Raw genomic sequence first — 12,071 nt, 5'->3', positions numbered from 1 at the left:
AACACCATATGAAGATATATGATTGGGTAATACATCTACAAATCAAAAAAACACCAAAAATTGCCAGCAAACCACCAGAAGCTAGCAGAGAGGAATGGAACAGGTTTTCCCTAACAACTTTTAGAAGGAACCAAACATGCTGACACTTTGATGTTGGATTTCCAGCAGAACTGTGAGACAATAAATTTCTGTTGTTTATGTTACCCGATCTGTGGTTACCCAATCTGTGGCAGCCTGAGCAAGCTAATACAGGGATTTCTCCCTGCTTCATGTCTATGACCATCTCAGGTACAGAGTCATATCTAAAATTGTTAAAAACTTTACGAATATTCTCTCTCTTTTTTTTGCCAATACAATTTTTTAAATTGAAGCATAATTGATAGACCTTAAATTTGTTTCAGATGTACAACAGAATGATTCATCATTTGTATATATTGCAAAATGATCACCACATAAATTTAGTTCATATCTGTCACCACATATCATTACAGATTATTTTTTCTTATGATGAGAACCTTTAAGATCTACTCTCTTGGCAACCTTCAAATATGCAATACATTATTATTTACTATAGTTGTCATGCTGTATATTACATCCCTGTGACTTATTTTATAGCTGGAAATGTGTATCTTTTGATTCCCTTTACCTATTTTGCCCTTACCCCCATCCCACCTCTGGCAACCACCAATTTGTTCTCTGTATCTTGAGCTTGTTTTTTTTTTTGGGGGGGGGGGGGGGCTGGGATTAGATTCCACATGTAAGTGAGAACATATAGTATTTCTCTTTCTATGTCTGACTTACTTCACTTAGCATGATGCTTTCAAAATCCATTCATGTTGTCACAGATGGCAAGATTTCATTCTTTTTATGGCTGAATAATATCCCATGGTTTATATATACCACATTTTCTTTATTCATCTGTCAGTGGACACTTGAAATATTTCCATACCTTGGCTATTGTAAATAATGCTGCAAAGAACATGGAGGTGTATGTATCTTTTTGAGTTGGTGTTTTCATTTTTTAAGATAAATACCCAAAAGTGGAATCGCTGGGTAATACGGTAGTTCTATTTTTAATTTTTTGAGGAACCTCCGTACTATTCTCCATAGTGGCTGCACCAATTTACAATCCCTTACACTGATAGTGTGTGAGGGCTCCCTTTTCTCTACATCTATGCCAGCATTTGTCAGCGCTTTTTCTGATAACAGCAATTCTGACATGTGTGAGGTGGTATCTCATTGTGGTTGTGATTTGCATTTCCCTGATGATTAGTGATGTTGACCACTTTTTCATGTACCTACTGGCCATCTGTATGTCTTCTTTGGGAAAATGTCTGTTCAGATTCTCTGCTCATTTTTTAATCAGATTGTGGGTGTTTTTGCTATTAAGTTGTATGAACACTTTATATTTTGGGATGTTAAGAATTTCTTCACTTTGTAACATCTCTATGTGTATTCGATTCTTTAGTGATTAATGATAAACTCGAAAAAAAAAAAAAACACCAAAACCCAAAAAACAACAAGGACCAGGTTTTTGCCTTTGGACATCTGAGGAAGAAGGAATTTATGGAAAGCAGACTTATCTCTACAGCTAGTCTTGTGAAAGAAAATTACAAAAGGATGTGGAGGCAATGGCAACATAAAAAACGGAAAGACAAGAAGGCTGCCCTTGGGGCCTGCCAAAAAAAGAGAGAGGGAGTGAGAGAGGATAGAGAGCCTAGAAACTTCTCTGGAATCCCAACACTTAACTTCTCGTCCAGAAAATTGCAGCAATCTCTTTGCAGGCTTCTTCTATCTCCTCTCTTTGCTCCTGACATTTCTCTAGCCTGAATGTTCACTTACCTCTTCTTTGAGTGCCAGAGCTGGGACTAGGGTGAGGCTAACAAGGCCCTGAGGGTGCAAAAGATAAGGAAACACTCACTCAGGTGCCAGCCCTGCATCTCCACTGCCCTGAGAGTGAGGGCCTCTCTAAATTGTGCACCCTACATGCCTGTTGAATCCAAGGATATTTACCCTTCAATGCTCATCTACACTCCCTTGATAATCCCAGTCAAAAGTAATTGCTTGTTGTATGTGCTGCCATAACACTTTGCTTATTTTTCTATGAACTTAAAGCACTCATATCATTCCATGTAAAAATCCAGAGTCATCCTTGATCCTTGCATTTTTTCAATATTTTTTAATGTTTATTTCTGAGAGAGAGAGAGAGAGAGAGAGATCCTGGTATGGACAGAGAGAGAGAGAGACACAGAATCCAAAGCAGGCTCCAGGCTCTGAGCTGACAGCATGGAGCCCAATGCAGGGCTTGAACTCATGAACTGAGAGATCGTGACCTCAGTTGAAGGCAGACGCTTAACCAACTGAGCCACCCAGGCGTCCCTGATCCTTACATTCATTCAAACCCACATTCAATCCATCAAGAAATCTTTTTGACTCTGCCTTAATAATATCCCCAATATGACCACTTCTCACTCCCTGTACTTTTACCACTTTGTGTTGAAACTGCTGGACATTTGCAATGGCCTCCTAGTTTCCACTCACTTGCCCTACCCAAGCCCCCTGCCCAGTCTGTACAGGCATACCTTAGAGATATTGCAGGTTTTGTTCCAGACCACAGCAATAAAGCAAATACTGCAATAAAGTGAGTCAAATAATTTTTTTCATTTCCCAGTATGTACAAAAGTTATCTTTACACTATATTATAGTCTATTAAGTGTGCAACAGTATTATGTCTAAAAAAAACAATGTACATACCTTAATTTAAAAATGTTTTATTGCTAAAAAATGTGAACCATCATTGGAGCTTTCAGTGAGTCAATCTTTTTCCTGGTTGAAGCTCTCACCTCCATGTTGATGACTGCTGACTCATCAGGGCAGTGGTTGTTGAAGGTGAAGGTGGCTGTGGCAATTTCTTAAAATAAGACAAGAAGTTTACTAGATTGAGTGACTCTTTTTTTCATGACCAATTTCTCTGTAGCCTGTGATGCTGTTTGATAGCATTCTGCCCACAGTAGAATGTCTTTCAAAATTGGAGTCAATTATCGCAAACCCTGCCACTGCCTTCACAACTGTTTTTGGAATATTTAGTTTTTAATATTTTTAATGTTTATTCATTCTTGGGAGAGAGATGGAGACAGAGTGTGAGCAGGGGAGGGACACAGATTGAGAGAGAGAGAGAGAGAGAGAGAGAGAGGGAAACACAGAATCTGTAGCAGGTTCCAGATCCAAGCTGTTAGCACTGAGCCTGATGCGGGGCTCAAATTCATGGACTGTGAGATCATGACCTGAGCCAAAGTCGGATGCTCAACCGACTGAGCCATCTAGGTGCCCCTTTTTTGGTTTTTTTTTGGTTTTTGTTTTGTTCTTTTTAATGTTTACTCTGGAATATTTAAAATCCTTTGTTGTCATTTCAATAATCCTCATGACATCTTAACCAGGAGTAGTTTCTATCTCAAGAAACAACTCTCTTTGCTCATCCATTAGAAGCAACTCCTGGGGTGCCTGGGTGGCTCAGTTGGTTGAGCATCTGACTCTTGATTTCAACTCAGGTCATGATCCCACTGTCATGGGATCGAGCCCCACATCAGGCTCCATGCTGATTCTCTCTCTCTCTCTCTCTCTCTCTGCTCCTCTCCCCCACTTACACTTTCTCTCTCTAAAATAAAAAATAATAACAATAAAATAAATAAAAATTAAAAAAAAGAAGCAACTCATCATCTTTGAAAGTTTTATCATGAGATTCAGCAATTTGGTCAGATCTTCAGGCTCTACTTCTAACTCTCATTCTCCTCCTATTTGCACCACGTCTGCAGTGTCTTACTCCACTGAAGTCTTGCACACCTAAAGTTATCTATGAAGGTTGGAATCAACTTCTTACAAACTCCTGGTAATTTTGATATTTTGATGTCTTCCTATGAATAATGAATGTTCTTATGGCATCTAGAACAGTAAACCCTTCCCAGAAGGTTTTCCATTGAATTTTCCCAGATCCATCAAAGAAATCACTGTCTATGGCAGCTATGGCCTTACAAAATGTATTTTCGTAAATAATAAGACTTGAAAGTCAAAATTACTGCTTGATCCCCAGGCTACAGAATGGATGTTGTGTTAGCAGGCATGAAAACCACATTCATCTTATTGTACATTTCCATAAGAGCTCTTGGGTGACCAGGTGCATTGTCAGTGAGCAGCAATATTTTGAAAGGAATCTTTTCTTCTCAGTGACTGTCTCAACAGTGGCCTTAAAATATACAGTAAACCATGTTGTAAACAGACATGCTATCATCCAGGCTTTGTTGTTCCATTTATAGAACACGGGAAGAGTAGATTTCACAGAATTCTTAAGGGACTTGGGACTTTCAGAAGGGCATTGGCTTCAACTTAAAGTCACCAACTACAGTAGCCCCTAACAAGAGAGTCAATTTGTCCTTTGAAGCTTTGAAGCCAGGCATTGACTTCTCACTAACTGTGAAAGGCCAAGATGGCATTTTCTTCTGATAGAAGGCTATTTCATCTGCACTGAAAACCTGTTGTTTAGTGTAGCCACCTTCAGTAATGATCTTAGTTAGATCTTCCAGATAACTTGCTATGGTTTCTACATCAGAATTTGTTGCTTCACCTTGCACCTTGATGTTATGGAAATGGCTTGTTTCCTTAAACCGTATGATCCAACCCTGCTCTCTTCCAACTTTTCTTCTGGGGCTTCCTCACCTCTCTCAGCCTTCTCAGAATTGATGAGAGTTATCCGTCTTGCTCTGGATTGGGCTGTGGCTTAAGGGAATGTTATGGCTGGTTTGGTCTTCTATCCAGACCACTCAAACTTTCTCCATATCAGCAATAACGCTGTTTCACTTTCTTATCATTGATGCATTCACTGGGTTAGCACTTTTAATGTCCTTCAAGAACCTTTCTTTGCATTCATAACATGGCTTACTATTTGGCATAAGACACCTAGCCTCTTGCCAACATGCCTTCCTCACTAAGCTTAATCATTTCTAGCTCTTGATTTAAGGTAAGAGACGTGTAGCTTTTCATTTCACTTGAACACTTAGAAGCCATTGTAGGATAGTTATTAATTGGTCTACTTTCAATATTGTTGTATCTCAGGGAATAGGGAGGCCCAAGGAGAGGGAGAGAGATGGGGGAATGGCCAGTGGGTGGAAGAGTCAGAGCACAAACATTTATCAATTAAGATCCCTGTCTTCTATGGGTGTTTTGTGACACTGCAAAACAATTACCATAGTAACATCACAGATCACTGATCACAGATCACCATAACAAATATAATAATGAAAAAGTTTGACATATTATGAGAATTACCAAAATGTGACACAGAGGCACAAAGTAAGCAAATGCTGTTGGAAAAATTGTGCTGATAGACTTACTCCATGCAAGGTTGCCACAAACCTTCAATCTGTTAAGAATGCAGTATCTGCAAATCTCAATAAAGTGAAGTGCAATAAAATGAGGTATGCCAGTCCTCCAAAAAAGCAGTCAAAGGGATCACCTCTTAAAATTTGAGATGGATCATATTACTCACCTATCAAAACCCCCAATTGGTTCTCTGTGTTACTTAGAATAAAAGCCAATCTCCTTACCAAAGCCTAAATAGTCCCACCAGAGCCCTGCTATCTCTCCAACCTGATTTCCTACCATGTCCTCCCTCAGCTCCAAGCGCATTCATCACCCTCCCTAGGATTCCTTTAAGCCCACTCCTGCCTCAGGGTCTTGGCCAGTTCAGTTAATCCTACCCTGAAATCTGTTCACCTCTTAATCTTTTTCAGTTCTCTGCTTAAACAACACTTTCTCTGAAAGGCTATATAAAATAGCATTCTTGTTACTGCTTTACAGTGCTTTATTCCTTGACATTTTTTTCAAGGTACTTAATTACTATTTATATTTTATTTTTCATTTATTTGTATATTATCTATCTTATCCCCTAGAAAGGGTGCTACATGAGGGTAAGGATTTTTGTCTGTTTTTTTCCCCCATGCTTTATCTTCAGCACCTAGAACCATGACTGGCATAGGGCAGGAGGAAAGTTAATATTCACTGGATGGATGATGGACAGATGGATTCTGCTCTGTTGCATAACTACTTTACATCATTGTTTTACCCGTGACAAGTCTTTGTGGTAACTGTCAAGATCTCACTCTGCTCTAAACTCCCAAAGCATCTAGCATCTAGCTTTGCATTTCATACCTACTCACTAAATGTTTGTTAAATTGAGTTAAACCTACCTCTTTATAACTTTTCCTCCCCACTATTATCCATCACACATAATTCTGCAAGATTAAGCCACCTAAAGTACAGGGAAGATCATGTCTCTCCCCTACTGTGAACTCACCCTGAATTTTTCATGAAGCTTTTGGGAAATCTTTTATTTACAAAATACAGATAGTTTGCATACATGTTACTTAATCCTCACAATTACCCTATAAGATAGTAATACTCTCTTCATTTGACAGGTGAGGAAACAGAACCTCAGAAAAGTTCAGTACTTTTCCCGGGGTCCATTACCTGCAAATTATCTGATCTACCTGATTCTAAGGATGTGGCTGTTCACACTACATTTTGGTATTATTTCCCCAGATTTCAAAGCCAGATAGAGACAGTATGGTCTCTATCTACTTTTTTTGGTATTGCCTCTTCATTATGGCAGAAACTATTATTAAATCTTAGAAGTATATTCTTCTTATGAAGCCTTGTGTAAAATAGTGGAAAATGAAAAGTAAGCCATCAGTCAATAATAGGAAAATAATTTTTAAATTATATTTCACTCCAAGGACTACCCATGAAATTAATATCTATAAGGTTACTTTGAAATGCATAAAGACTAAGATGGACTGATAAATGGAGAGAGATAAACAGCATCTAAGCTATGAGAATATGGTGTTCACAGTAAAATGTTTTCAACTCTTCCCATGCTTTAAAACTTTTATAATACAATCTGAGGATAATTTATTGAATACTAGGGAAAATCTTTATAACAATGTATTTTAAAACTTAGGAAATTATTTATGAAAATCATTACAAAATCATAAAAAAGAGACTGCCCCCCCTAAAAAAAAGCTAAGAGAAATTTACTAAATTATTAATAGCAGCTGTGTTTGAATAGTATCATCTGGGTAATTTTCCCTTTTTCCTTTTTGTACTTCTTAACATCTTACAAATGTTTAATGAGCATGTTATCCAATCAAATGAAAAAAAAGTTTTTTTGAAAAGTCAAAATGCGTAGTAAGCTGCACTTTATGATTCTATAGTAAAATTAGCAGGATTTATGGGAGAGAATGTGATAGAGGAAGGCAGATCAAATAGAGACTTGGCCGTGCAACTCCCCACCCCCCTTCCGCCTTGTTAACTATTACCTAAATTACTTATGGAACTGCAGCACTGACTCCTTTTACCAAAAGGCCTCTGCTATTAAAGTATGCCTATTTTCATTTTTCCTTAATGATCAAAAAGGCCATTTTTAGTGGAGCTCTTTCACACACTTCTAGGTCCTACTTCTTAAAGCTGACTCATATTCATGGATCCCATGATAGCCACCATCCACTATTAATCACTTTGTGTTAGTGGAGGCCTCTCAGTCTTGTGGAGCTGAAGATTTGGTAAATACATCTTGGGGCTTTTTGTAAGAATATTTCTGGAATTCTGGATCCCTACTGTTAAAATAAATAAATTCTCTACACCAGCATGTCAGAAGGGAGCTAGGCTTTAGAGCTAAGGTCAAGGGTAGGGTCAATCAGCAGGAGTTTTACAAAGCCTATGACATCTCAATGCAGGGTAAGTTTTTTCTAATGTAAAAGTGAGTGTTTGCAGATTCTTGAAACAAACAAGGGTAACTTGGCAACATTTTCCCCCCAATCTCTTAAAAAAAAACCTCCCCAGCAGTTATCAGATGGCAAAATCATAAATAAAGCTCTAGGTCTTATTTAATAAAAAGGTAACTTTTCTTAGACGTAACTATTGTTTTAATCAGGTAATTTTCCACCATGTATCAAACAGAGCCCATTTAATGGAAAAATTTAAGCACAAAAACTAATCTCTAAGGCAGTATCCTTAGAGAGAACACTAGAGAATCAAGAGGCTATATAATTAATACCCAAAACAGTTATTGATCTTCAGTCATGTACGTGGCACCATTTTGGTGTTTTAGTGTAATATGGATTTACCCATAACTGCATTTTAGCTTGGGCTACTTGAGGAAAAAAAATGAACATGTTCTTTACGTTTGCAATGTATAAAAATCATATGGTTCTTAACAATTCAAAGTGAAATTACACTAGCAAAATAATTAGGTTTTATATAGATCTACAAATATACATTCAATTTACAAATATGAAATGATAGCATTTTTTAATCCAGAAAAAGCATTCTTATTTCCTGAATGTAGTTTTCAGAACATAGTCTTACATGATGTTTCATGAAAAAGTTATTCAATAGTCAGATAAGTTTGGGAAATGGCTTATGCTCTATCCTCATCTTGAAAACTCATAATTCAATCATCATATTAAAAGCTGCAAGAAATTCTATAAGAAGCCAGTATAACTTTGTTTAACCCAATGTTTCTGAAACTTACATGATCAGAGAGACTTGTTTGTTTGTTTGTTTGTTTGCATTATGTTTATTAACATTTTGCAGAACCTCTTTGGGGAAACTTGCTCTAGACTAATGTCCTCATTTTTATAGAAAGTGAGAGCCCAGAGATAAAGTGATTTGCTTACAGAAATAGTCCTTTATTTATTTCGAGAGGTAGATAAACTACATGGTATTTTTATTTTCGAAATAGCTTCAACGATTTCTTCCTATTGAGACTTTATTTTGAAATATCAGTGATCATAGACCAAAACAACCTAGCCTTGCCTTGGTTTCTGCAGCTAGATTCTTAGTGAAAAATACTACACACTTCAGTCTTCCCTGACTCTTAAATTGGTTTATGTAAATCAAGTAACTAGGCATCTGATGTAAATTAAATTATTTGGGAGGGTAAGTTACCTGTTAATCACCTGGCTATGAAAATATCACTGTAAATAGCTCTTTCAAGGTTATTTAGGGTCTCCACTACCCTACAAAGTCTTCCCTGACAGCTCCCATTCACAGTGATTTTGCCCTTCCCAATCAATATGTAATCAAATTCTGTCTTCTATCGTTACTTACCTGTCCCTTGTGTATATCTTATCTCCCTAAACAGATTGCAAGCTCCAAGATTGCTAAAACTAATTCTTACTTGTCTTTCCAGTCACTTTAGACACATCACAGATTCTCAAGAAATATTTTTGAATGCCTCACAAGTGACCAGTTGAATGACCAGAGGGAAATGGTCAGCCTAAAAGATTAGGAAAGGAGCAGCTCCACTTTCCATCTTCTTTCTATCTTCAGTGCAGAATTTTCCCTCTCTCAGCTTTCATGGCTAGCACATGGCAGTCTTGTCCAGGAGTCCACAGTAAGCTAGGCTACCCTTGCTCAAAGGACTCTGCCTGAACCTGTCAGTGTTCCAGTGGATCAGTGAGAAGCTCATCAAATCAGCAGAACAAGTACCTGTCATGCTCCGAATCTGTTTGGAGATCAGACTGGTTTACTCAATAATAAAATGGAAGCCTGGTTTTATTCTACTAGTTTGGACTCAGATTAATTAGGTACATGACCCCAAATACAAAGCAGCTGCTTTCTAACACTCAAGTTAAATGATCTTTCTCAAAGAAAAGCTGACTCCTGGGGTGCCTGGGTGGCTCAGTTGGTTAAGTATCTGACTCTTGCTTTTGGTTCATGTCGTGATCTCAGTGTTCATGAGTTTGAGCCCCGCATTGGGCTCAGGGCTGACAGTGAACAGCCTGCTTGAGATTCTCTGTCTCCCTCTCCCTCTCTCTCTCTCTCTCTCAAAATAAATAAATGAACATTAGGAAAAAAAGAAAAAGAAAAGCTGATTCCAGAGTATGGATAGTTCTAATTATGTCTTAGCCTGTTTTATGGCAAGACCTGAGAAATATTGAAAAGGAAGAAAGGAAACTTCTATCCTTCCCTGTCATTGATGATCCAGGCTGACTTTAGTTAGAGAACAGGCCTATACTGAAAAGGTTTAAACAAACCCAGTACCCATAAAGTGGGATCTTCCATTGTTCCTAGGAATTACAATATATATATATATACATATATATATATATATACATATACATATATATATGTATATATATACATATATGTATATATATATACACACACATACATATATATGTATATATATATACACATATATATGTATATATATTCAAAAGTATATATATAGCATATACATATTTGTGTATATATACATATATATATATATATATATATATATATATATATATATATATATATGCCTTTGATTGATATGGACCAATATTGTCAGATTAACTCATTCTTTTGCCCACAAACCAATCAATGTGTGTTGATTGTATAGGTATCATGTTCTCAGCACTGCTGTAGGCACTGTGGGGTTATAGAAGCGTAAAGATATGGTTCCTCCCCTTGAGGGATTTATAACCTAATAAGGTGAGATAAGACTAACATTGAAAATAACTGTGAACAAAAAAAAAAAAGAAAGAAAATAACTGTGAACAATACAAGGCGATATATATGATCTAGTGTTGACCTGGAGGCCTTGGACTTTAACTGCAGCAAAAATTCAGTGAAAGGGGAAGTGTTACTGGAAGTTTCAGAGAAAAAAGAAGACTTCATGAAGACAATGGGATGGAGGTGAACACTATAGGAGGGACAGGACTGGAGGCAAAGAAGGTAGGCTGTCCATTCTAGTTTTAGGCAACATCATTTTGTTAATTCTTTGAGATGTCCCAATTCTTGATTACCATAAGGCAGAATATATATAAACAAGCACACTTTCAATCACTGAGCTATTACCTTTTCTAAAAATTACCCTTTTAAAAAATTAAAACTCAATAATATACTATTATTTTAGTGGTCTATAAATAAATTTGCTCAATTTTCCATTTCCCAGTTGGCAGAGTCAGGCTAATAATTTAACTTATTAGCTCTAAAGTTATCAGTTTTACATGCAAATAGTTTATTAAAAAATAAAACAAAGTGACGACTATGTGGTAGGCCCTTTGTTGGGTGCTGGGGTTAAAATGGTGCATAAGTCATTAAAGTGCCTGTCAAGTTTAAATGTGTTGGTGGAGACAGACGTGAAAAGAAAAACATGATTACAGGGGTGCCTGGGGGGCTCAGTTGGTTAAAAGTCCGACTTTGGCTCAGGTCATGACCTCATAGTTTGTGAGTTCGAGCCCCGCATACAGCTTTGTACTGACAGCTCAGAACCTGGAGCCTGCTTTGGATTCTGTGTGTCCCTCTCTCTCTGTTCCTCCCCTACTCATGCTCTTTCTTTCTCAAAAATAAATAAACATTTAAAAAATTAAAAAAGATACCCTATGACCCAGCAATAGCACTGCTAGGAATTTATCCAAGGGATACAGGAGTACTGATGCATAGGGCCACTTGTACCCCAATGTTCATAGCAGCACTCTCAACAATAGCCAAATTATGGAAAGAGCCTAAATGTCCATCAACTGATGAATGGATAAAGAAATTGTGGTTTATATACACAATGGAATATTACGTGGCAATGAGAAAAAATGAAATACGGCCTTTTGTAGCAACGTGGATGGAACTGGAGAGTGTGATGCTAAGTGAAATAAGCCATACAGAGAAAGACAGATACCATATGGTTTCACTCTTATGTGGATCCTGAGAAACTTAACAGGAACCCATGGGGGAGGGGAAGGAAAAAAAAAAAAACAGGTTAGAGTGGGAGAGAGCCAAAGCATAAGAGACTGTTAAAAACTGAGAACAAACTGAGGGTTGATGGGGGGTGGGAGGGAGGAGAGGGTGGGTGATGGGTTTTGAGGAGGGCACCTTTTGGGATGAGCACTGGGTGTTGTATGGAAACCAATTTGTCAATAAATCTCATATAAAAAAAAAAAAACAAATGTGCAGAATTAGATGTCCAGAGTAGTAATATGGGCAGTAAGTTAGTATTGGAAATATCAAACCCAAAGGATTTTGGAAAAGAATACAAT

At 37.4% G+C, this 12,071-nt stretch overlaps 1 long non-coding RNA gene across 1 annotated transcript in view; it reads right to left on the bottom strand.

Annotated features, from left to right (window-relative positions):
* Window positions 1-2,751: 2,751 nt before the first annotated feature.
* Window positions 2,752-12,071, bottom strand: part of LOC109493348 — a 55,633-nt gene continuing 46,313 nt past the window's right edge. The window contains exon 5 of the long non-coding RNA XR_002737289.2: window positions 2,752-2,911. This is a non-coding gene — a long non-coding RNA (uncharacterized LOC109493348). The remainder of the gene's footprint in view (window positions 2,912-12,071) is intronic.

Source organism: Felis catus, chromosome D3 (assembly GCF_018350175.1).
Source record: "Felis catus isolate Fca126 chromosome D3, F.catus_Fca126_mat1.0, whole genome shotgun sequence".
NCBI lineage: Eukaryota > Metazoa > Chordata > Mammalia > Carnivora > Felidae > Felis > Felis catus.
This window is presented reverse-complemented; position numbering and strand designations above follow the sequence as displayed.